Source organism: Ursus arctos, unplaced genomic scaffold, assembly GCF_023065955.2.
Source record: "Ursus arctos isolate Adak ecotype North America unplaced genomic scaffold, UrsArc2.0 scaffold_25, whole genome shotgun sequence".
In the NCBI taxonomy this organism is placed as follows: Eukaryota; Metazoa; Chordata; class Mammalia; order Carnivora; family Ursidae; genus Ursus; species Ursus arctos.
In genome coordinates, this window is record NW_026622930.1 from 3424860 (window position 1) to 3451027 (window position 26168).

At 46.5% G+C, this 26168-nt stretch overlaps 1 long non-coding RNA gene across 6 annotated transcripts in view; it reads left to right on the forward strand.

Moving 5' to 3' along the window:
- LOC113267246 (uncharacterized) overlaps window positions 1-25832 on the forward strand; it is a 35664-nt gene extending 9832 nt beyond the window's left edge. Inside the window, exons 2-7 of one of the 6 annotated variants that reach the window (XR_003320657.4) lie at window positions 15752-15912; window positions 20866-21470; window positions 21845-22461; window positions 22766-22934; window positions 24871-24991; window positions 25674-25832. This is a non-coding gene — a long non-coding RNA (uncharacterized LOC113267246). Of the gene's footprint in view, window positions 1-14534; window positions 15640-15751; window positions 15913-20865; window positions 22462-22765; window positions 22935-24870; window positions 24992-25673 lie in introns of those variants that run through there. The other 5 variants (XR_008961452.1, XR_003320649.4, XR_003320658.4 and 2 more) reach the window with 5 other exon arrangements.
- The last annotated feature ends 336 nt before the right edge of the window (window positions 25833-26168 follow it).

Genomic DNA, 26168 nt, shown 5'->3' on the forward strand with positions numbered 1-26168 from the left:
AGTTGCGTTGTAGGGTAGCTCTATTTTTAACTATTTGAGGAACCTCCATACTATTTTCCAGAGTGGCTGTACCAACTTGCGTTCCCACCAGCAGTGTAAGAGGGCTCCCCTTTCTCCACATCCTTGCCAACACCCATTGTTTCTTGTGTTGTTAATTTTAGCCATTCCGCCAGGTGTGAGATGGTATCTCATTGTGGGTTTGATTTGTATTTCTGTGATGATGAGTGATGTTGAGCATCTTTTCATGTGTCTGTTAGCCATCTGTATGTCGTCTTTGGAAAAAATGACTATTCATGTCTTCTACCCGTTTCTTAACTGGATTATTTGGCTTTTGGGTGTTGAGTTTGATTAAGTTCTTTATAGATTTTGGATTCTAACCCTTTATCAGATATGTCATTTACAAATATCTTCTCCCATTCTGTAGGCTGCCTTTTTGTTTTGTTGACTGTGTCCTTTGCTGTGCAGAAGCTTTTTATCTTGACAAAGTCCCAGTAGTTCATTTTTGCCTTTGTCTCCCTTGCCTTTGGAGACGTGTCTAGTAAGATGTTGCTGTGGCTGAGGTCACAGAGGTTGCTGCCTGTGTTCTCCTCTAGGATTTTGATGGATTCCTGTGTCATACTTAGGTCTTTAAACCATTTTGAATTTATTTTTGTGTATGGTGTAAGAAAGTGGTGCAGTTTCATTGTTCTGCATATTGCTGTCCAGTTTTCCCAACACCATTTATTGAAGAGACTGTCTTTTTTTCCATTGGATATTCCTTCCTGCTTTGTCGAAGATTAGTTGACCATATAGTTGTGGGAAAATGCCAGTTCTTTCTGAATTAATGTATAAATTGAATGCAATCCAAATCTAAACAGAATTTTCTTTAGAATTTGTCAAAATTATTCTAAATTTCATTTGGCAGAATAAAATATTTGAGAATCATGGAAAATTCTGAAAAGAAGAAAAGTAATGTTTGCCTCCCAAATATTAATATGTATTATAAAGCCTCCTTAATTAAAACATCAATTCACTATAATAAAGTACAGAATTAGACCACAGTAAAAATGGACATATGGTAAAGATGGCAGGGTTAATTTAATAAAAGGTATTGGAACAACCAACTAGCCATTTATAATAAAATAAACATGGGTTCCTACTTCTCATTCCAAAATAAACTCCAGATGGATCAAAGATTTAAATAGAAAAATTAACCATAAGAATAAAAAAAACTACTTGAATAAATATATTTGTGATCTTGAAATAGGGAAGACTTTTCTAAACATAGCCCTAAACAAATAAGTCACAGGATATTTTTATTCTGTATCTTGCATACAAAACACCATTCAAAAAGAAAACAAACTTGGAAAAAATATTTGTAACACGTATGGCAAGTGCATAGAATCCTTAAAAATGGTTGTTTAAATCAATTAGAAAGGAAACATTACCCAGTAGAAAAAAATAGACAGGGGCGCCTGGGTGGCTCAGTCGTTAAGCGTCTGCCTTCGGCTCAGGGCGTGATCCCGGCATTATGGGATCGAGCCCCACATCAGGCTTCTCCGCTGGGAGCCTGCTTCTTCCTCTCCCACTCCCCCTGCTTGTGTTCCCTCTCTCACTGGCTGTCTCTCTGTCAAATAAATAAATAAAATCTTAAAAAAAAAAAAAAAAAGAAAACAATAGACAAAGGACATAAGCAAGCAATTCACAAAGTTGCATTTATCAGACTTTTTGTTGATGACTTCTGAGTTCCCTATCACGCTTAGGAAGAACTTCCCCACTCCAAAATGCTCAACTTTTCTAGTGAAAGATACGCAAACTAAAACAATTTTTTACTATCACACTGGAAAATATCAATTACCAATATATAATTGATAATAGTATTGCCACGGAGTTTCATGTTTGTAAAAGTATTAAGAGGCATTGGTGGGAATGTAAATTGCTACTATTTGGAGGGCAATTTGTGGATGTCAAAATATTTATTGTAGTTAACAGGATTTGAGTCAACAACTCCAATTCTTACCAGTTTATCTTCACAAATGTATAAAGTTTATGTATACAAGGATTTTCACTGAAGCATTGTTCTTAATAGTGAAAAATTGGAAATTACCCAAATACCCATCAATAAAGAATTAGATAAATTATGGAAATTCCATACATTGCCATTGTTAAAAATAAATGCATAAGCCCATATGGACTGACATGGAAAGCTGTCTAAAGTATATTCAGTAAAAGAACAAGTTACAGATGAGTAAGTATAATATGATTTCATTTCTGAAAAGTTAAAACGTATACATGCAGTAGTACCCCCTTATCCATGCTTCTGCTTTCCACAGTTTTAGTTACGCGGGGTTAACTGTGGTCCAGAAGCAGATGATCCTCCTTCTGACTGTTGTCAGAGGTCAGTAGTAGCCTCGTGCTGCATCACGGTGCCTGCCTTATTCACCTCACTTCATCACATCACATGGGAATTTTATCATCTCACATCTCACCCAAAAAGAGGAAGCGTTGAGTACGATACAACAAGAAGATCTGTTGAGAGACCACACTCACATATACCTTGTTACAGTATTTCATTATTTTGGTCTGCTTGTTGTTGTTAATGTCTTACTGTGCCTGATTGGTAACAATTAAGCCTTATCACAGGTACCTATGTACAGGAAAAAACATACATACAGGGTTCAGGACTCTCCACGGTTTCAAGCATCCACTGGGGGTCTTAGAATGTAATTCCCACAGGTAAAGGGGGACGACTGTACCTATAGGGTTTTGTTAAGCCTTAAGTTTGAGAACTGACTTCATTACTCACTATTTTTTTTTTAAGATTTTATTTATTTAGGGCGCCTGGGTGGCTCAGCTGGTTAAGCGTCTGCCTTCAGCTCAGGTCATGATCCCAGGGTCCTGGGATTGAGTCCTGAGTCAGGCTCCTTGCTCCGAGGGGAGCCTGCTTCTCCTTCTCCCTCAGACTGTCTCTCTCTCTGTCTCTCATGAATAAATAAATTTTTAAAAATCTTTAAAAAAATATTTCATTTATTATATATATATTATATATATAGATATATATATAGATATATAGATATATAGATAGATATATATAGAATCTATTTTTTTGCATCTAAAATTATAATAGTATATCTATATCTATAATATCTATATAGATATATATATCTATATAGATATAGATATAATATGAAAGGACTCAAAAGACAAAATGTATATAAAAGCTCTTTTTCAACAGTAATACTCAACATAAACATATGGTAGTCAAAAGTTACTAAACGTAGATGACTTCCATAATTATCCATATTGTAGCAAAGCTAATAGGCTTATAAATTATTTTGAATGGACTTAATGTAATGCTTCTTATATTTTTGGTCTGCATTAACAATTCTTTAAGTTTTTAGGGGATAACAGACCCTTTGAGAAACCCCATGAAAGCTTTGAACCCTATTCCTCAACCCGAATGCATACGCCTACCACATTTTACATACAAACTCTTAGGGTTTGATAGACACTTGTTCAAACCAAAAAAATAATTCCATGGACTCCTATAAATTCATCTTCACAGTGAATAAAGACAAGGAGAACAGTTCAGTGCCGTTATGGATGGACTGTGTCCCCCTAAGGATATGTTAATGTTCTAATCCTCGGTTCCTGTAAATATGATCTTATTTAGAGATATGGTCTTTGCAAATGTACTTCAGTTAAGATGATATCATAGGGGCGCCTGGGTGGCACAGTGGTTAAACGTCTGCCTTCAGCTCAGGGCGTGATCCCGGCGTTGTGGGATCGAGCCCCACATCAGGCTCCTCTGCTATGAGCCTGCTTCTTCCTCTCCCACTCCCCCTGCTTGTGTTCCCTCTCTCGCTGGCTGTCTCTATCTCTGCCGAATAAAAAAAAAAAAGATGATGTCATTGAGGCACCCTGATCTAATATGACTGATGTCCTAACAAGAAGGAAACAGACATACAAGACTCATGGAGGAGGAGCACCCTGTGACGCAGAGGCAGTGTCAGGCCCCCCAGGCTGGCCAGATGCCGCCAGAACCTAGGAAGAGACGGAAGGGGTCCCCCCTACAAGTTTCAGAGCGCAGCCCTGCCGGCACCTTCACTTCAGACCTCTAGCTCGCAGAACTGTGCGACAATAAGTGTCCGTTGTTTTAGGGCACCTAGTTTGTGGTACTTTGTTACAGCTGACCTAAGAAATTAATACAGATGCTATCAGTAAAAAGGATCTCTGAAAACAAGTGACTTTTAGGTGTGCAAAATATGCCAATTAGGGGAAAAAGGTAAAATTATTATTTGCAAATGATATTGTTTGCTTGGAAAAATGAAGCAGAATGAATGGAGAAACAACAATAAGACAGTTTGGTAAGGTAGTTAGGTATAAGCTTACTCTACAGAAATCCATGTATTTTATATGGACAAGCCCAGCTAGTTAGGAGGTATATGGAAGGCTTCATTTACAATAGCCATGAATAAGATAAAACACCAAGGAATATACTTCGTAAGAACTATAAGATCTTTTTTTTAAAAAGCCTTACTGGATTTAATTGTCTTTTAAAGACATTTATTTGAGAGAGAGAGCATGCATGAGTGGGGTGCGGCAGGGGAGAGGGAGAAGAGGGAGAGAATCTCCAGCAGACTCCCCACAGAGGCCGACTCAGGGCTCCATCTCACAACCCTGAGATCAGGACCTGAGCTGAAACAATTTGGATGCTTAACCCACTGAGCCACCCAGGTGCCCCTCTTTTATTTATTTTTTTAAAGATTTTATTTTTTTAAGTGATCTCTACACCCACCCATCCTGGGGGTCAAACTCATAAACCTGAGATTGAGAGTCTCATGGTGTACTGACTGAGCCAGCCACGTGCCCCAAAACTGTAAGATCTTTAGGGTAAAAACTTCACAATGCTACACAAGGACTCAGAAGGACAACTAAACAGTGGCAAGTCACACCATGTTCTTGAATAGAAAGACTCAACATCATAAATGTATTCCTCCTCAATTAACGCATAAATTTAATGTGATTCCATTAAATTCCAAACCATGTTTGGAAACTGGACAAGATGATTTCAAAGTTCAAGTGGAAAAAGTGAAAAACAAAAAGAGCCCTGAAAATTCTAAAAAGAATAAATGGGGAATCAGCTTTATCAAATATTGAAAGATAAGACAAAACTATAATAATTGTAATAGTGTAACATAGGCACATGAACAGGCAGGTCAACAGAACAAGAATTCCAGAAATAAACCCAAATGCACAAGAATTTTGTATGTAATTTTTAAAATGTTATTTAAAATGTCTGAGTAAAAGATGAATGTTCAATAAGTAAGATTAGGACAACTGGGTAGCCATCTGGGGGGGGGAATCCAAATGAAGGGAAAATTAAAATACAAAAAAGAAAAATAGTATGGGCAATAAGAGGAGACTTTTTTTTTTAATGGTGTTTGTGCCCTATCCTTGTCAAGTGCTTTTGGCTTTTTTTTTTTTTAGATTTTATTTATTTATCTGTCAGAGAGAGGGAGCACAAGCAGGGGGAGCGGCAGGCGGATGGAGAAGCAGGCTTCCCGCTGAGCAGGGAGCCTGACGTGGGACTCGATCCCAGGACCCTGGGATCATGACCTGAGCCGAAGGCAGACGCCCAACCAACTGAGCCACCCAGGCATCCCAAGAGGAGACATTTTTAATAATCTCGGAGTGTGGGTCTTTCTCAACAAGACAAAAGATGCAGAAGCCATAGAAGAAATTTGACCACACTGAAGAATGTTTTCCTCTTTAATACTTGTAGATGCTATAGTCCCTACTACTATGATGGCATTTTGGTCCCCCCCCCCCCCCAAAGGGCCTTGAAGGGACCTTTCCCTTTAAGACAAAACAGTAACAAGGGGCACCTGGGTGGCTCAGTCTGTTAAGCATCCAACTCTTGATTTTGGCTCAGGTCATGATCTCTGAGTTGTGAGATCAAGCCCTGCATGGGGTTCCACGCTGAGTGTGGAGCCTGCTTGAGATTCTCTCTTCCTCTCCCTCTGCCCCTCCTGCTCTCTCTCTCTCTCTCTCAAAATAAATAAATCATTTAAAAATAACAAAAAATAAAATAAACAAGAAAATGTATGTTTCAAGAAGGCAGTTTTTTTCTACTTCTCCCCCTGTTTCTAACACCCCCAAACTCAGACATGATGGAGCTCAGGCAAGGCCCAAATCCTCGCTCACTGGGCAGTTAGGGAAGGACAGGCACAGTGGAGGCGAGGGTTGCCTCCTTTGCTCTCTCTACTGTCCCTTTGGCCACATCCTATCAGGAAAAGCAGAAGACCCAGAAGGCAGCCTGTGAGATGGGGGGCCCCAGTCCTGCTCCCATGGCAACATTGCCCAAACCACACTCAGGCTCCCCGCTTAGCTGACCACCTCACACCTTTATGTAAATTCTCTGAATCACCTTTGCATAGAAAATGAAAGTGCTTTGTTAAAAAACAAAAAACAGTTTTCCTTTCTAATAAACTACCATAAGCAAATTCAACAACCAGAAACTGGAAAAAGTGAAGAGCTCATTTAAATCAGTTGACAATGCAGTGGGCAAAGATTCTATGAGCAAACACGAGGAAAAAATGGAAACATGTCTCAACCATGAAAAGATAATCTCAAACTTAAGAAAAATGTAAATTGAAAGAACATAGGTAAAATATTTTCCACCTTTTTTCAAAGTCAAAAAGTTTGATATCTGTTTACAAGGTATGAAAAAGCAAGTATTGCTGGTGGTGGTATATATGATACAAGCTCAATAGAGCATAATTTGGCAATAACCAATACAAATCGAAAATGTATGCTCTCGGGGCACCTGGGTGGTTCAGTTGGTTAAGCGTCTGACTCTTGATTTCAGCTCAAATCTTGATCTCAGGGTCATGAGTTCAAGCCCCGAGTTGGGCTCCATGCTGGGCATGGAACTCACTTAAATAAGATAAAGTAAAGTGTAGGCATTTTTCAATCCAGCACTCCTACTTCTTGGGGTTTATCCTACATATATCCTCACCAATCTAGATTCCTCATCCTAGCAGAACTCTAAGTGAAAAAGGCAAAACAAAAGACTTTCTGTGTAGGGGATACTAAGCCAAATTATTAGGTCACAAGTAGTATTTTGAAGATGGGGATTAAGAGAACATGTGATTGCTGAATGCTGGGATCCTCATCCTTTTCTCCCCACTAAACTGACAACCAAATCTTTACTCTTCATGTAGAAATTTTAAAGGATTCTTTTCTGGAGAGTCTGGCAATTCCCAAGATAGAGGCAAAAGAGTTTCTGTAACAAATGTCCCATACAGATTTCTCTGAAGTGAACTCCAAAGTCTAAAAGTCCTAAACCCAAGTGCTCAGATCTTCAAAGTGTTTTTTAGTCCCTGGCTCTTTTTTTTTTTTCTTCAAGATTTTATTTATTTGAGAGAGAGAGTGAGTGAGAGAGAGCACACATGAGCAGGGGCAGAGGGAGATGGAGAAGCAGACTCCCTTGATGAGCAGGGAGCCCAATGCGGGGCTCCATCCCAAGACCCCAGGATCATGCCCTGAGCTGAAGGCAGATGCTGTTAACCGACTGAGCCACCCAGGCGCCCCCAGTCCCTGGCTCTTAATCATAAGCAGGCAACCAAGGATTATCCATACATCTGAGAAAAGCCTCTAAGCATGAGTTTTAGAGATGAAAACGAATGAACAGAAGGGAAAAAGCAATGTTGGAGTAAACAGGCTATGCAAGGGAGATGAAAATTTTAAAACATTCTGATATTTTCAGGTAAGTTCATAAACAGGATGACATTTTTAAAGGAAAAAACCTCTTGGATATTAATATTGTGAATAGCAGGAATAAAAACACTAGAAGGGTTGGAAAAGAAAATTGAGAAAATCTCCCAGGAAGAGCAACAAGATGAATCTTAGGAGAACTAGAGATAAGAAGGAGTGCCACCCTGAGAGAGAGGTCCAGCATCCAAACACTGGAGGAGGAAATCATCTACAGAATGTTCAAGAAAAATGTCCAGAACTGAAGGACATGAGTCTGCAGAGCAAATGAGCCTACCTGGTACCCAGCAAAATGGATGAAAATAAGTCCATACAAGGCACAACACTATGAACTTTTTGAACACTTGGAATAAAGAGAAGATCCCGCAAGCTGGCAGAGAAAATGTCACATACAAAGGATCAGAAATCGGATTGGCTTTAGACTTCTCAGCCACTACACCAAAAGCCAGAACTCAATCTGGAATATAAGCTCTTGGACTCTGTCCCTCTGTATCTTAGTCTCTGTTGTTCACTGATGTATCCCTCATACTTAGAGCACTGCCAGGCATGTATTAGGTTCTCAATAAAAATTCACTGAATGAAAGAGAACAGTGGAGAAATACTTCCAGAATTCTGAGGAAAAGTTTCTTCCAGCCTGTAACTAAACCCATCAATTAAGTATGGGGTTAGAATAAAGACATTTTTGGACATGTGAGGTCTCAAACAGTTTACCATCCGTGTAGCCTTTCTCAGAAAGCCATGAGAGGATCTGCTCCACCAAAACACGAGAGTAACCCCTGAAAGGCAAGCAGTACAGGAAATAAGCGGGAAAAACATAGGGATCCACCAGGAAGGTGGTGATAATAGTTGTGCATCAGATGTAAAGGGCAGCTGGTTCAGACTGGGACAGGCGCCAGTGCCCACTGCCATTGTCATACCATTTTGTCTAGGGACAGAGTGCCCTGGTTGTCCTGGCCCCAATTCTCAGCTGTACTTGGTTTGCCTAGACCTTGTATTAATGAATTCCCTGCCACCAGCATTAACTGAGAACCTTCATTTTACACCATAGAAATATTCTGCTCTGACCCCCTCCTGCGAGCGGGAGGTAGGGCAGGATGAACTAAGAAGCAGAAAGTACAGGGGCGCCTGGGTGGCTCAGTCGTTAAGCGTCTGCCTTCGGCTCAGGGCGTGATCCCAGCGGTCTGGGATCGAGCCCCACATCAGGCTCCTCTGCTGGGAGCCTGCTTCTTCCTCTCCTACTCCCCCTGCTTGTGTTCCCTCTCTCGCTGGCTGTCTCTATCTCTGTCAAATAAATAAATAAAATCTTTAAAAAAAAGGCAGAAAGTACAGCAAATCCTCATCTTGGCACTATTCCTGAGAGACATGCCGAACCTGACCCACACCATAGCCCAGCCAAATGCTCCACCCGTGATGAGCCCTGTGTTTCCCACATTTCATAACCTTGCTGTGAAGGTTCCCCCAGACCACCCCCAGGTTCAGCGATTTGCTAGGAGGACTCAGAACTCAGCATGTGGTCGTACACAAGATTTTACTTTATTACAGTGAATGGACACAAAATCAGCAAAGGAAAAAGGCCATGGCAAAGTCTAGAGGAAATCGGGTGTGAGCCAGGAGTCCTCCAAGTGGAGCCACACAGGACATGCTTAATTCCTCCTCCACCAAATTTGTGATAATCCATTCCAGACATAGCACCCAGGGTTTTTACTGGAGGCCGGTCATATAGGCACATACCAGACTGACACAGTCACAGAAGGAAAGCAAGTGTTCAGCATAAACTAGAGTGTTTGCTGCACAGTTTATGTCCAGAGGGCCACACTTATCATTTAGGTCTGAGTCTAAGACTTTAGGGTGCCTTTCCCATCATCTCTTTCCCGTTTACTGCTGGCTGGCACCAGAAGTGCCAGTGACACAGCTTCAACCACACAGACAGTAAAACATCCTAGTGACAGAAAACAAAGATGTAAGGGAATCAGTTTCCCTGGATAGCCACGTAGAGCAGCTGCCTCACCGGCCTGGACTGTTCACATCGGTGTAGATGTGAACAGAAACACTTCTTCATGTTCTAATGCAGTATCTTTTTTTTTTCTTTTTTTCTTTTTAAAGATTTATTTGAGAGGGAGAGAGTGAGAGGGAATGGGGGGTGGGGCAGAGAAGAGGGAGAGAATCCTCAAGCAGACTCCCTGCTCAGTGTGGAACCCAACATGGGGCTCGGTCCTCAGCCAGAAGCGAGAGTCAGCTGCTTAACTGACTGAGCCACCCTGCCCCTCTAATGCAGTATCTTTGAATATCTTTGTTACAGCACTTTATCCCCACTCCACCCACATCTACTACAAAATGATAACACAAAAGACAAGATGGTAGCTACCTTAGAGAGAGGCTCCCAGGGAGCTTCCAAGATCTAGTGATGTTTCTTAACCTGAGTGATAGGACACTGGTATTGGTTTTATTCTTAGTCTTTTTAATCATGCATACGTATTTTACACATCTTTGTACGTCTATATGTGTGTTTGAGTCATTCCACAATTTAAAAAGAAAGTTAAAAATACAGTAATAATGAGCGGCACCTGGCTGGCTCAGTCGGTAGGGCGTGTGACTCTTGATCTTGGCGTGATGAGTTCAAGCCCCATGTTGGGTATAGAAATTACATTAAAACAAAAAAGTAAAAAATCCAATTGTGTAATAAAAATTAAGTGAAATGTAATGGCCCGTAGCCCTACTAAAGTCAGGACAAGACTTTCTGTTTCTACCACTGTTTAACATTGTACTGAAGTTATTAACCAAAGCAGTCAGACAAGAGGAAAAAATTAGATGTATAAAAAGTAGAAAAGAGGAAGTAAAACTTCTATTTATTGATGGTATGATCAAGTACTTAGAAAACCCAAGAGAATCAACCCAAAAAACTGCTATTAAGAGAATGCAGTGAACTGACAAGGTATACAGTTATCTGCAGAAATCAGCAGTCTTTATGCACACAAACACATAAACAGCATTGGGGTGACCATCCTCATACGTGTCCTCTTGTGGACTCGTTTGAGCATTTGCCTTTGATGTGTGCTCGGGAGCAAGACTGCTAGGGCACAGCGCTTACGCGTATTCTTCATTTGATTGACACTGCCAGATGGCTCTCCGGAGCAGCTGCACAAGCGGACACATCCGTCAGCATCCCTGCCAGCATTTGCCATGTACCCCAGAGAATGTGCTTCTGCAGAACCAGGGGCTAACCTGAGAAAGAGGAGGACCTGGGCTCTAGGAAATAAGGATTCTAACCGAGAAAAGCGGTGAAAGGGATCACCAGGATGGGCAACAGGCCTAAGTTGGAGTGGAAGGACGCGAGGCTGTGGGAAGGAGGGCTCCGGGAAATCAGTAGGCGAGCCACTGCATTTAAGTGGACTGAAAATATTACATTGATAGGTAATTGAAGGATCTGTTGGAGACTTTAGGGAAAATTTTTATGAAACAAAAACAATGCAAATATAAACACAAGGTAGAATAGCTGGAATAACAGAATAACTGGAAGTTATTTTAAAAAATGGGGGCATGCAGTGGTCAACTTCCTGGCTCCTCATTGAGCAATTGTTACATGTCCTTGATAATGTGAACACCGATTATTGATTTAGCCAAAGTTCATCATAAACTCTGAGAGGATGGGGAAGCAGACTCTGGGGTTGTTAGTGGTGAAAGAGCTAAATCTTCATCTGCCATAACAGGAAGTCAGTAGTATCTATGGGTCATTTACAAAATAGCCGTGTAGGCCTGTGACTTGGAAAGTGCTGGGAGAGTGGGAGTCGCTGCCTGTGTGTAGGAGGGTAGAGGAAAGGGGAGTGGTGGGGCAGGGACTGCTCTTTTTCATTATTTTAAAACAATTTCATTTTTAAACTTTATCTTTCTTGAGGGCACCTGGGTGGCTCAGTCAGTTAAGCATCCAACTCTTGATTTCGGCTCAGGTCATGATCCCAGGTTCGTGAGATGAGATCGAGCCCCACGTCGGGCTTCCTGCACAGCAGAGATTCAACTAGAGAGGCTCTCTCTCCCTTTCCCTCCGCCTTCTTCCCCTCCCCGCCACACATACACACACACACACGTGCACATGTGTGCACTTTCTCAAATCTTTTATTTCTTGGAAAAAATTAAAAATTTTAGATCATGATAAGAACTATGAAAGTAATAAGTTCTGAACATTCTGCTATATTCTAATAATCCTGTACATTTGGAAAACTGATTCAAGACAGGCGTTTATGATCCATGTGGTGGATCAGGTTCGGGAACATTAGGACACGAGAGCTCAGAGGTCTGCAGTGTTACACTGATGCAGATCAAGGCTACCATTAGGAAAATGTCCACCCATATCCTGAAACTCACCAAGTTGTATGCATTAAATAAGTACAGCATTTGGGGGCGCCTGGGTGGCTCAGTCAGTTGAGCATCCGGTTCTTGATTTTGGCTCAGGTCGTGACCTCAGGGTCATGAGATCAAGCCCCATGCTCCCATTCTGTGAGCTTGCTTGGGATTTTCTTTCTCTCTGCCTCTGCCCCTCCCACCCCCCAAAAAACTTAAATAAGTAGAGCATTCTGTATGTCAAACATACCTCAGTGAAGTGGTTTAAATGTGTATATCCTGAAACAGGTACCTAACGGCAATACAGGTTCACAGTATGCACTCCACCTGAAATGGTGATCAGATCCCACTGAACTAGGAAGCATGTTCAGTCTTCAGATGACACTGGTCATAGAGGAGCATCAGATTTTGCCTTTCATATCCAGAAAACCTTTCATCCGAATAATCTTAAGGAGTCCCCCAGAAATCTTAGAGTTCTCCAGTTATCTCTGCATCTCTATGGGCCTTAACCCCAGAGGAAACCCTGTAGATAAGCATTAAGAGTATTCCAGAAGTATGAGCTGGGAAGTATGAGCTGACGGAGTATGGTTATGTCGAGTCTTATACCTACTTGATGGACCATTATTGGCAGTAGGTGAATTATCAGTCCCCATAACAGCAGTATACATCCAGTCCCTTTGCCATGGCCTCAAGGGGGTCAAGTCATTCTTAACCCCTTCATGTCACATTTGGCCATGCAACTTGCTTTAGTCAATGCTAGTGAACATATGTGCAGAGGCTTGAAATGTGCTTGCACGTGGGCATTTGGGCGTGCGCTCTTACACTCCAGTAATCGGCCACAAGAGCTTCCCCTGGTAACTTCAGCCCAGGCTCCAGAATGCGACACATGCAGCAGAGCTGTTGCAGAGGCCTGCAGCCTGCAGCAGAGCGGCCCCAGCTAACTCCCTCAGACAGCAGTGCAGACCTGACAGAGTCTCAGCCAGCCCACTAGGGAGCTCTGGAGCAGATTCCTTGATGGAGAGGCCCTGGGTCAGGGGGAAATGGCCAGACCCTTGTACTGCTGTCTGGCTCAGTCACTGACTAGGGACTGCCCAGAAAGACAGCTACCTTAGCTACCATGGCTTGCCAGTCATTGGCTGGGAGATGCCCCAAAAAGAGCATGACCTTGGTTTGAAAGCTGAGATGGAGCCTGTCAGCTAAGCCCCCTCCTTGCATCTGGGCAGCTGGTCCTTTCTAGAAGGGGATCTGAGCAGGACGTCTCCATGTCACCCACAGAGAGCTTTAAGATAGTACATGTATAAAAGATAAGGAAAGGCATAGGAAGCTAGTGTGCCTTTTGACAACCTAGAATGTATAAATGACCTGTAATTCAGTCGTGCTACCAGTTCCTTCAGGTGGAAAACAGTACAGGACTCCTGGTTGTACTCCAAGCTGCTGCTTCCCCAGTCCTTTGCATCTCCATGAAGGACATCACTAGCACTCATGTAGTTGCTCAGGTGAGAAACCTAGATGTAAAGAAGAGCTTTCGGAAATTCAAAAGTATGATTGTTAAATTTAAAAATATGAGTGCTCGGGGCGCCTGGGTGGCTCAGTTGGTTAAGCATCTGACTCTTGGTTTCCGCTCAGGTCATGATCTCAGGGTCCTGGGATCGAGCCCCACATTGAGCCCCGTGTCCGCTTCTGTGCTCAACATGGAGTCTACTTGTCCCTCTCTCTCTGCTCCTCCCCCCCACCCCCGTTCACACTCTCTCTCTCACTCTCTCTGTCTCTGTCTCTCTCAAGTAAATAAGTAAATAAAAATCTTTAGAAAACTAAGTAAGTAAAAATATGAGTGCTCCTTGTAATGGGCCATAATGCAAGATTGTGGTGTTTGTTGAAGTTAACAGATTCACCGGAAGGAAGCTGCTGCTGACCCTCACGTGCAGCCGTGGATTGTACCAAGTTTTCCTTTGGATCATCTGCCTTCTGGTCTTTGGTTTCCTGTCTGGGAGTGTCCTGATTCTCATGATCTTTTTTTTTTTTTTTAAAGATTTTATTTATTTATTTGACAGAGATAGAGACAGCCAGCGAGAGAGGGAACACAAGCAGGGGGAATGGGAGAGGAAGAAGCAGGCTCACAGCGGAGGAGCCTGATGTGGGGCTCGATCCCAGAATGCCGGGATCACGCCCTGAGCCGAAGGCAGACGCTTAACCGTTGTGCCACCCAGGCGCCCCTGATTCTCATGACCTTTATCGCTATGATTTTAAGTTCCATTGTGTACTTTTCTTGGCTGTCATGATTTGTTCCCTTATCCTCATCATTCTGACCCTAAGAATTTTTAGTGTCCATTGTGATATAATGATAATTATATTTTATATTTATAATTATATTTTAACGTTTTTAACTTGCTGTTCATCTTCCTTTTTTTCACTTTATGTGTTTTGCTTCCCCTCAGTTACCTTCTCGTCCTGTTTGGGTTTTGGTATGATCAATAATGGAGAGAGAATGTACAAAAAGTATCTGAAATTCAGACACCCAGATTCGAGTGTGTCTCAGCCACTGTGTTGTAGTGCTGCGCGGTGTTGTGCTTCCATTGTTAGGACGCGCACGTTGACTTAGACGCAGAGGTGTGGGGGTCCCGTCACAGAGCACTGGTTTCGGAGGTGGCTTCGCTGCCTCTGGGACCCTTTGGCATGCCGAATGCATCAGGGTGAGATGTACCGGGTACACAGATTTGCACCCCAACAGACGTCGGATGTAGAAAACACATGACTCCGCACACAGATATACTTGGCTCTTTGCAGTATTGCTACTGGTTCTTGCATAGGACATGAGAATTCTGATCAAATCTATTTCGTGTCATTCCCAGAGGAAAAAAAATGTGTGTTTATAGTTGTGTTCACTGCGTTATGGAGTATATTCTTTGCAGGAGGACCTTCTGTCCTGATTAGGCATTGATAAGAACTGACTCCTCCACTTAACATCTCACAGCTCTGGTAACCGGGAGAATTTTCCACCAGCCACCTTCATGTGTTTCAAACTTTGCTTCCCCCCAACTTCTCATGCACTTCTGTCACCAGGCGCTCTGGGACCCATTCACATCCCTGAAACCTCTGGCCCCACACCCTTGACTACACAGAGAAGCCACTGAGCCATGTCCACAACAGCCCACTACACCTAAACTAAGTGTAGGCATCTGACAGCAGAAAGGGAGCAGAAAGAGACCGTAGTCTCAGCGATCTGCGGTGGAAGAGCTTAATTTTTCAAAATTTACAAAAACATGAGCACATTGCTGGGACCCGCCTAGGGGCCCAGGCTAGTGAGGGACCCTCCATGGTGGTTCCAACTCCACTTAGTTCTCCCCTCTCCCCCATGATGGGAGCTGCCCTCCAAAACACACCAAGCCCCCTTCCACTCCCACATCTAGCCCACAGGCCTTCCCCTTCAACCACCTCCCCTTGTCTCCACTCTGTTCTTCCCCACAGATACTTCTGGCATGTACAGCCGTGGCGTCTGCCCATGGCCCCAATGAGGCCTCCAAGCGCAAAGCCAGCAACACGGCAGCCGTGGTAAAGGCTCTAGACGGTCACCCATTAGTCATTTGTGTTACTATTGCATTATTTTTGAGTCAGTGTTGCCTCTTTTTAACTTATGCTCATTATCCTGTCCTCCGTGTTTCAGATGAGAGCCCTTCAGGTCGGGCCCACCTGTCTCACCAGCCTCTCTGGACTCAGCCTCCTGGGTTTGTCCACAACAGCCTCTGTCAGTGCTGCTCAGGGCGCCGGTTGGCACAGAGGCGAGGCAGAACGGAAGTCCTCTGCATTGCAGCGCACGCTGTCGAGGTCAGCTGACTGTTCTGGCAGCAAGCTTTCCCAGGGAAAGGAGAGTGTTGATCACATCCTGGGGCGAGCCGTTGGGCAGCAGGTTGGGAATTGGCAGCCAGCCCACAGATGGTACTTCGAGGGCCACTGTCTTTAACGACAAGACTTGGGGTCTTAGGAGGTTTGTAAATATCCTCTCATTCCCCCCTCCGCCTAGATGCAGAACTACCTGAGAGAGGTAGGAGGTGGACAGGTGGAGATGAAGCTGGTAGCTTTATTCCTGAAAAGCTGATTAGAACGGAGGGCTGTGCATCTGCGGCCAAAGGGACTCCCTTTGGATTCATCTCACTCACCCCGAGGCGGCCCCTCCTCAGTGCGGCGGCTCTGCAGGAGGGCAGTCCGAAGAGGACTGATGGGAGGGTGTTCCGTCTGCTTCCCAGACATGCCCATCATCTCCCCTGGGAGACGAGGAAAGATGAGAGACCAGAAGTGTCAGGTCAGCAGTGGTCACAGGTCCTCAACCTGAGACTGGATGGGGTGTGCGTGTGATTTTTCTAGAGTCTGCTGTAGACGTGGGTCCTCGGCCAGATCCCTTTAACCCAGCCCCAGGGGCTGCTGGGAGTGTTCCTACCCATTTCTTTGATGAATCCTCCTTGGCCCAAAGGGAGCTCCTGGCCAGAGAGACTATACTGCCCCCCACCAGGGGAAATTGACTGACTTAGGGCACAAAGGCTACCCCTTGCCTCCAGGTGGGAACAATGCGAGTGCAATCATCGGTTCAGGGCAGCTCAGGAGACCAGGTGGAAGCTAGTCCCCAGCTGAGGCCATTCTTGCTTAGCTTCTGTCCCCTGCCCTCACTTGCTTTCCTCACTCCCCTTCTCCTTGGAACGCCCCCTCCATAAATTACTTGTACAGGAACCCTTGCCTCAGCCTCAACTTCCAGCAATGACAGGATTCACAGTTCCTTGGCTCTCCTCAGATTCTGAAAGTGCTTTATGATTTAGGGGGTTGAATGGTGGCCCCCCAAGAGATACGTCCACATCCGAATCCCTGAGACCTGTGAGCATCACCTTATTTGGGAAAAGGGTCTTTGCAGATGTAATCAAGGATCTTGAGATGAGATCATCCTGGATTAGCCCAGTGGGCCCTCAATCCAATGACAGGTGTCCTTAAAGAGACACAGAGCCAAGGTGGCCCTGGGAGGACAGAGGCAGAGACTGGAGCGGGAGCAGGCGGCCACAAGCTGAGGAACATGTGGAGCCAGCAGGAGCTGGAAAAGGCCAGAAAGGATCCTCCCTTAGAGTCTGTACAGGGGTCAAGGTCCTGCCACATGCTGATGCCTGGCTCTGGCCTCCAACACTGTGAGAGAATAAATGCCTCGTGTAAACCTCACACACACACCCTCTCCCCACCCCCACCCCCACCCCCGCCGGCGTGGTGGTCATTTGTTTCTGCAGCCATAGGACATGAATACCTCCAGAAGGTTAAGAATTCCTTCTAGTTGTTGAAGCCAAAGTCCTGCCACCGGGAAGTATGAGCGGAGCGTGTGCCCAGGCCGGTGGTTCCCCTGCCCCCACACGCATCACTGAGGTCTCCAGCTCCCCATATCCAGGCTCTCAAAGGGCCAAGCTTATCAGGAGCCTGTGTGTTGCTGACGTCACGGTGTGTGTCTATGACGGGGAGTGTAGGTGACTTCTCCGGGCTGCACTTACTACCTTGTACCGTCCCCTCTGCAGCGGGGCCACCCCCTCGTTCTTCTTGCTCCGAGAGAGCGCCACAAAGGCCTGTTTTGTTTTCCTTAGGATTCCGACAAACCGCAGCATGGTCTTCCGGACAGTATTTTTCAGGATTGTGTCGTGTTCCAGGGTTCATCTCTGATGATGCTTTCCTTCCTCTACATTTTGTCCATCCTCTCAAAAAATTAGCTCAACAGGGAGCTCATGCTGGCGCGCTGGACTCCTCTGTTCCTTCCCTCTTTTTATCTTCATGGTTATTCATGACTGTATAATCAGGACTTCTTTTTAAAGAAGCTCCTTACTTGATATTAGCTGACAGAACAAAAGGTTCTTGATTAAATGGTGACTTTTTTGTTCTCACTGAAAGTCAAAAGCTAATGAGATACTTTGATCAAAATGAATTTTGATATCCATTCTATGAAAATAGCAAAAAAACTTCCAGGAGCAAGCAAATGGCTGTGTGGACCGATGCTTTCAGAGGTCAAGAACCATCGATCAGAAGATCTGTTTCTGTTCTTTTCTTTTCTTTTTTAAGATTTTGTTTATTTATTCATGAGAGAGAGAGAGGCAGAGGGAGAGGAAGAAGCAGCAGCGGGCTCCTGGCTGAGCAGGAGCCTGATCTGAACTGAAGGCAGACGCTTAGCCAACTGAGCCATCCAAGTGCCCCCCGGTGGTCTGTTTCTGAACAAGGAGATCTGCTCACACCAGAGCACAGATGGGAAGTAAATGCCTCCTGCCGGTCTCCCCCAACCCTTGCAGCAGCTTTCTCATTGTCTCCCTGTGCCCACGTTTGTGATCCTCAAATCCCAGTTCCACCAGACTCCATGATCCACCTAGAACACAGATTTCCCGGTGGCCTTCCCTGCTCCCCACTGTCTCCTGTAGGATAGAGACCGTGCCCCCCACCCCCCGCGTAGTCCCAGGCTTTCCGGATGGGCCCTGCCTTCCTACGGAGCATGCCCCTGCCCCACTGCTTCTCACCTTTATACCTCTGCACATGCCGTCCCCTCCTTTGGCATGCCCTTCTTCTGCCCTGACCACATCTCCCTGACCACTCGGCCCGGTGTCATGGCCATCGGGAAGGGCCCTCACCGTGCTCCCATAACACCCTGAGCCTATTTTTGTCATGGCACTTACATCAGAGTATACAATGATCCATCTTGCGTCTGTCTCCCCAGCGCGGAGCTCCCAGCACAGGAAGTGCATCTTGTAGATCTTTGAGTCCCCAGACCGAGATCAGTGTGTGGCAAATGAAGGGTTAATGAAATCTCTTGCCTCCTAGGAGGAATATCAGGGGCTCGATCTCACAACCCTGAGATCCTGACCTGAGCCGAAATCAAGACACTTAACCAACTGATCCATCCAGGCGCCCCCCCACCGCCCCATTCTGTATTCTTTCATTTACCCTGTAAATTATCTTGGAATGTTTGAAATACTTACGTTTATTTCTATCCAAAACAAAAAGAAACTAGAAATGTTTATAATAAAAAAAAATCTATTATTTAACTTTTTCATTATTTTTATACATCCACTAAGGTCTAAAAATTATTTGAGGCAAGTTATAATAGAAGAAAAAATATCAAACCATAAAACCCCGACCAGCAGAGACTTCTGTCCTGTTGCCCAGGACCAGGTCACCTGGCCCCCTGACCGCTGAGAGGTTGGGGAAGCGAGTAGGGGAGAGGCTGTTGGAAATGACCAAACAGACAACCAAGAGTGTGGGCCACTGAATGTAAATAGCATCTAAGAGTCATTCATCAGATTTCTTTCTCATTCAACCCAGGAGTCCTGCCTCACTAGCAAATAAGGTTCCATCTCTTCAATTTGTAAGCCACTCTGAGCTCTTCTTAAGAAAGGAAATACATTATCTTTTTGAGATCCTCCCCACTCCCACCCAACAGCAAACTCCTGAACACTGGAGCACCATTCGAAGCTCCTTTGGTTGCCAGAAACAAAAGCCCAGCTCCCAGGATCATGAACGAAATGGGGTTGTGGCCTCAGCGCCGAGCCATGGGTAGCGCAGGGGCAGGAGCGCGGCTTCCCTGCCTGCATCTTGAAAGCTGCTCACTGACCATCTCTCGTCTCCGACTCTCCCTGGTGGCTTCAGTATAACCTTGAACATGAGAAGGAGGATAAGCTCTTCCCACCAATTCCAGGGAGAAAACGCTGGGGGAAGGGCTGTGATTGTGATTGCAGTCTGATTCTGTCGCGAACCAGTCACCCCGGCCAAGGCCAGGCGCCCACACTGCAGAGGAGGGAGGTGCGGTACTAAGCTGGGCCACTGGCCAGAGTCCCAGGCTAGGGTGGGTCAGGAGCACGGCCCGTGAGCAGAGGAGAAGGAGCGAGCACTGAGCAGGCAGTGGCTGTCCACCACACTGGCCAGCGACCTGCTCCTCCAGGCCATCCCTGCTGAGACTCAGACAGCCTGTGCAGACCAGGACAGTTCAGGGCTGCTGAAGTGGGACTCTGTCCTCACAGCTCCCCGCGAGCAGCGATTCCTCAGGCGGTGGCAAAGGCACCACTCCACCCAGACCGCGCTCAGCCTGGGGCCCGTTCACACCCCACACAGTCTCCTTAGGGCCCCAACAGACAGCTCTGTGGCCAGGTGCACTTCCATCCTTCACCCCCTGCCCAGGATGCCGGCCTCATCTCCCCAGAGCAGAGGCCCTCCGTTCCTCCCAGTCCCAAGCTCAGCTCCATTTCCTAATCCAAGGGGCTTTTCATTCCTTTTGGGAAAACCCCTACTTATATTGGCTTGTTCAGGGGAACAATTTCCTACATAATGAGAAGCTGATGCCCCTCCTAAGAGACTCTTTGTAAGGGTGCTGCTTCTGAGACCAAACCAAGGGTGGTCCATTAACAATTCAAAATCCACTGCCCGGGGTGCCTGGGTGGCTCAGTCAGTTAAGTGTCTGCCTTCAGCTCAGGTCATGATCCCCGGGTCCTGGGATCGAGCCCCACATTCGGCGGGGAGTCTGCTTCTCCCTCTCCCTCTGCTGCTCCCCCTGCTGGTGCTCCCTCTCTCTCTGTCAAATACATAAATAAAATCTTTTAAAAAAAAATCCACTGCCATTTATTGAGCACTTACTATGTACAAGGCCATCTCCCCTCCTTCATCTAATTTAACCCCCCAAATACTCGCAGAAAGTAGATATAATTAATCCCATCTGACTGATAGAAATTCCCACAAGGCAAGCGTGTGACAGAACCTGAATGTGAACCTGACTTTTGATTCCAGGGCGCCTGAATCTGGATTATAGAAGTCTGTGATCTGCGGGGGCCCAAGTCACGGAAGCGCTTGGCTCACTGACGTCTACACATGCACACAGCTGTTTAGTGCAGGGATTGCCCCCACCACGTGTGCATATGCTCGGGGCACCACCAGCTGTGGCCTCATGGGATTCCAAGAGCAAAGAGCCTTTGGCCCCTAAAATCAAGTTAGCCCCCCATACCCCGTGCTCAGAGAGGCACCAACACCCATTCCAGGCTGGAGGAAAATCTCTTACATGTGGCTCAGAGAGACAGCCTGTATGGCCCAGTGAGGTGCCTTTCTAAGGGACTTTCAAGGGGGATTGCCCAGAGCCACAAACTTCTGAACCCAACCAGAACCTTACACCCTTCAGGGCAGCTTGCCTCCATCATCACAACAGAGCTGTGATGGGGCCTGAGAAGATATGTAACAAGTTCTGGTTCTGGCTGCGGGCCTTCTAGCCCAGACTAAGAGAGTGCCCGACCCACGACTTCCCGAAGTGCCACCTTCCTCGGTAACTCGGGGGATGCCGATGAGCCCAGCAGCATCCTCGAGTCACCCAGCTCCTTTCAGACCCGTGTTCAGATTTCCAGGTAGGAAGAGAACATACTATGTATTTTAATCCACTGACAGTTCCCAGGGCAAGTCGAAGGAAGCCAGGGTGTGCCCTGCTGGGTCCGGTCTGCGCTTATCCTGCACACCCCACGGGGCCCAGCATGCAGCAGGTGCTCGGTACGTGTGTTAGATGTATTTCAGCCTAATACAGGAGAGGTCCCCCCCAACAAAGCTGTTCTCACCCTCTCCCTCCAGCCACTGTCGTTTGCTCTGTTGCCAGCTTGCCCCCCGGGTGCCCTGGTGGCCACTATCCCAAGGCAGGCTTCCAGTTGGTTCGGGTGGAACGCGTTTCTTACACGGAGGGAAACCCTGGCACCGCCCTCACGGAGATCTGCCTCACCCTTACCAACAGATGATTCCACGGCTCTGTTGTGTTTGTGTTGCCATCGGGGCTCTTGTTCATTGGCGCCCAGAGAAAGTCCGGACTGTTCCCTGGGTGTTGGATGCCTGTGTCCGGATCCAGCGCTCGTCTCCCTGCTCTCGGCTCCTCTGGTTCCCTGTGCTCCGTGCCCCTGCGTCCTCGGGCTTCCGCTGGAGATGAGGCCGAGGCCGAGAGTTCTATGAGATCAGCAACCATTCCTGTTGTTTATATTGCTAACGGCACGTGGACCGCGGCTTGACATGGCTATTCTGAACATTTCTACCTAAGTTAACCGGCCGTCCAGCCCACCTGGCAGCACCACAGAATGGCAAAACAGTGTCTTTATCTTTCTCATTTATCACCTTGTCTGCCTCTTCTTCTCTCATTGCACCTCCTGGGGGCCCACCACATACCCTAGCAATGCCTAGGAGGGTACCGGGTCCGCGCCCGGAGTGCACGTGACGAATGACCACAGTACAGGGCTACCGCATGTACATGAAGAACCGCCATGGGAGGAAAGAGGAGGGAGACAGTACCCATCCCGTGGCTCCCCGAGGAGGTGGCTCCAGAGACAACCTTCAGCACCTGTTCACAGAGATAGAACACAGGTGGGAGGAGGCATGTGGGGTAGGTGGTGGTTTCGGGAGAGTGGGGGGCAGGGGGGCGGGGGGATGAGCAGGGAAATAGAGGAAGGGCCCCAAGAAGGCTGTGCTGAAGACTTTGGACTTGATCCTAACATCAAAGTGAACCACGGAAGGAGCCGAGCCATGGAGGGACTGTCACATATGGTGCCTAGAGATGTCCCTCTGGCCTCTGGTTGGACATGGAGGGTGGGACATTTGTAGTCACCTCTGCTCCTCCCAGAGCCCCTCACAGATGGTGGTAGAGATGATACATGTGTGTCTCACACAGAATGAAGGAACGAGACAAGAAAGCCGGAGGAGGGAGCAGTGAACCGAGTGTCGGGTGGCAGGAAGCAGACAGACAGGCAGCAGCGGGCCTTCCCTTAGTCTTCCGTGCAGTCACAGCCCCCAGCTGGGGCCCTGTCCAGCGCCCTTGGGAATTCGAATGACAGAAGGAGGTACTAAAATGCCAACTGTAAAGTTTTTGTGATTTGTGGGTGAGGGCCCAGCAGTGTCAGCATCTATAGGTCTTTGAAAGTGGTCTGTCTCTAGAGAGGAACTTTACAGGTAAGGAAACTGAGGCCCACAGAAGTCAATCTCCCCAAGGCTCCATAGTGTGACAGTGGAGCAGGGATTCAGACCAGTGCCCGTAAAGACATGAAAAGATAATCTCTTCTAATTTTTATCTTTAAACATCTATAAATGAAATAATTATGTAAAAATCCCCCCTTTTGGAATACTACTCAGCCATCAAAAAAATGAAATCCAGGGGCGCCTGGGTGGCTCAGTTGGTTAAGTGACTGCCTTTGGTCATGATCCTGGAGTCCCTGGAGTCAGATCAATCAAGGAAATGCAAATTAAAAGGACAGTGAGATACCATCTTACACCCACCAGACGGGCAGAAATGCTAATATGGCAGACCAGGTGCTCGAGACGGTGAGAATTAAGAGACTCACTTCCTGCTGGGAGTGTCGGGGAACATTTTAAAGGCAGTTTGGCTGCATCTGCTAAAATGGATGAGTGTAAAACCCAGTGTAACCGGGAGACGTGACTAGAATGTCCATAGCAGCATAGAGTTTATAGTAACGAAGTCCGGAGACAACCCAGATGTTTACCCACAGAACAGACACACAAATCGCAGTAGAGTTGTGTGGTGGACTATTATGCGGCAGGAAAAAAGGAGTAAGCTGCTGTCGTACGAGTCGGAACGAATACATTTCTACAAACAGCGTCGAGAAAAAAGTTATAGATACATGTGATAACCATTTATTTAAATTCAAACACATCCGACACGTAAGGACACACATACGGATGTGGTAAAACAGCTCAGCCCTCTCGGTAACGTCCTGTATCCTAAGCGGGGCGGCCAGCACGCGGCTGCTAACATTGTCATCACTCCTTGTAGTTGATCCATATGACAGATCTGAATGCTCAGGGGACTCACGGGGAGCCTGGCTCCCCTCACTGCTGCCATCCTTCCTCAAAAAGGACAGAAGTTGGGAGGCTTGCCTACAATTCTCTTTTAAAGGGGGAGTTTTTAAATAATGATTTCAGTTATAGATTTTTAAAAGATAAAAATCAGAAGAGATCCCGTTAGTGACAGGAACACCGGTGAGGCACAGGCAGGGAAATCACGGCAGGGTGGTGGGCACAAAAGTAGACGTGGTGCCTGGCTTCTCACCCGTGAGAATAGCCCACAGGCGCCTAACTGGCTCAGCTGATAGAACATGTGACTCTTGACCTCAGGGTCGTGAGTTTGAGCCCCACGTTGGGCATAGGGCTTATATTGAGGAGGAGGAGAAGGAGGACCACTGACACCCTGCTAAAGCATGCTGTCGGGGTTAATTCACTAGTTCTAATTGGGTTATCAGGATTAAATGTTGAGTGAAATGTAGTGTTGGGTTTATTTATCCTGTTGGGTTTTTTAAAGGTATTCTCTGCGCCTAGTATGGGGGCTTGAAGTCACGACCCCGAGATCAAGAGTCCTATGCTCCACCGACTGGGCCGGCCGGGCACCCCTGGCCTGTATTTCAAGTGAAATGCCAAGTTGCTGGAAGGGCTCTGAACGTAAAGGCGGGCATGTCGTCTGCTGCTCAGAATAATTGTGAAGTCGCTGACAAATTGTCCTTATTGTGCAGCCCTTGGCAGCTTGAACTCTGAAGTTTGCCGTGTGATCTGCCACGACATAGTCGTTGGGACACACTTGTCTGCCCTACTTCAGGGAAGTTATGAGGCTTTGCAGTGTGCAAGTTTCCCGTCCCTCACTGGGTGCTCAGTTCTGTTTAATAATGCACTTACACAACAGCTGGTCCGTCCTCCAGTGAAGGACTTTAGAACCATACTAAGACAAGTGGAACCTGGTCCAGCTGTCCCTCCCTACCCCCATTTTTCCAGATGAGGAAACAGGCTTCAAGAGGAAGACCCTTGCCCCAAAATCAGCAGAGGCTGACAGAAGAGGGACAAAGAAGCAGACATGTCCTCTCCCTGGGGCTCTTAAAGGAGTGGCCTTTTCCAGGTAGGTGAAAGGGAAGGGCATGGGCCAAGGTGTGAAGGAGCAGGATGCTGGGGGGCAAGAGGGGACACTTTATTGTGGGGTTTGGAGGTGAGGGGAGAAGCAGCAGGACCAGCTTTTGGAGAGCCTGGTGAGCCCAGCTCAGGACCCAAAAATGACAGCAACCCCTTTCGTGGCAAGGTGGCCAGACCAAGGTGCTCACTGCCTGGTCAACTGGCCACATGGGCAGAATCCTAACTGACCGGCAGATGCCCCCTGCCTCAGTACAGACAAAAAGGAACTGTCAGCTGGGGACATCACACCCGCTCATTCCCCCACCTCAATCAGAATCAATAGTCCCTCTGGGTCAGCTGGGCCTGTTCTTCCACTGGCTGAACAAGACGCTGCATCCAGGTGGGGGTCAGACTAAAGGGCTTTGTCCTTGTGACAGCCCCCGTGACAGCCGGGATGAAGAAGGGAGCAGGGAGGGTAGGCCCACTCCACCACCCTCATGGCCCAAGAGAGATCCAGGGGAGGTCGAGAAGAGGAGCGGGGAAGGCTGGGCATGCTAACTCTCCCGGTTAGCACTCAGATGATTCCAGTTTTGGCTTTTTTAACCTTCCTGCCTTTCTTCCTATATGAGGTTTTAGCAGTGAAATACATTTTTTTTTTTAATTTCCAAAAATTGCCTCCCATTTTCTTCTAGACCGTGTTTCCTCCCTACTCACCGAAAGGCTGGAAGCTTTGCCGTGGACTTTTCAGGGCGAGACATTAATGGTGGTGATCTAGACTGGATCTCACATAATTCTCTCCTAATTCTCCCGTTCACAAGAAATAAACAAACATGAAATCCCTGAACATCAAAGCCGTTTCCTGTTAGAGACCCCAAACAACCCATCAACTGGCCAGTAGATGGCGCCAAAGGTTAGTTACTGCCTTTGGGCCCAGGGGCTCTAACCCGGTGCCTTCACACACGTGCTCAAGGCCTTTCCATACCTAAATGGCCACCTGCTCTGTCTTGAGTCGGTGGGGGACGGGGTGGTGGGGGCGGGGGGAGGAGGTGGAAAAGACAAAGTCTAAGTTTAATTCAGCCCCATGGGAAGGGGAGAAGGCTTGTAGAGTGAATTTGGCCTGAGGGGATTTCTCTGCCAAGCTTGGCAAGACACTTGTCGCCTGGAGAAGGATCTTGCAGGAGGAACTG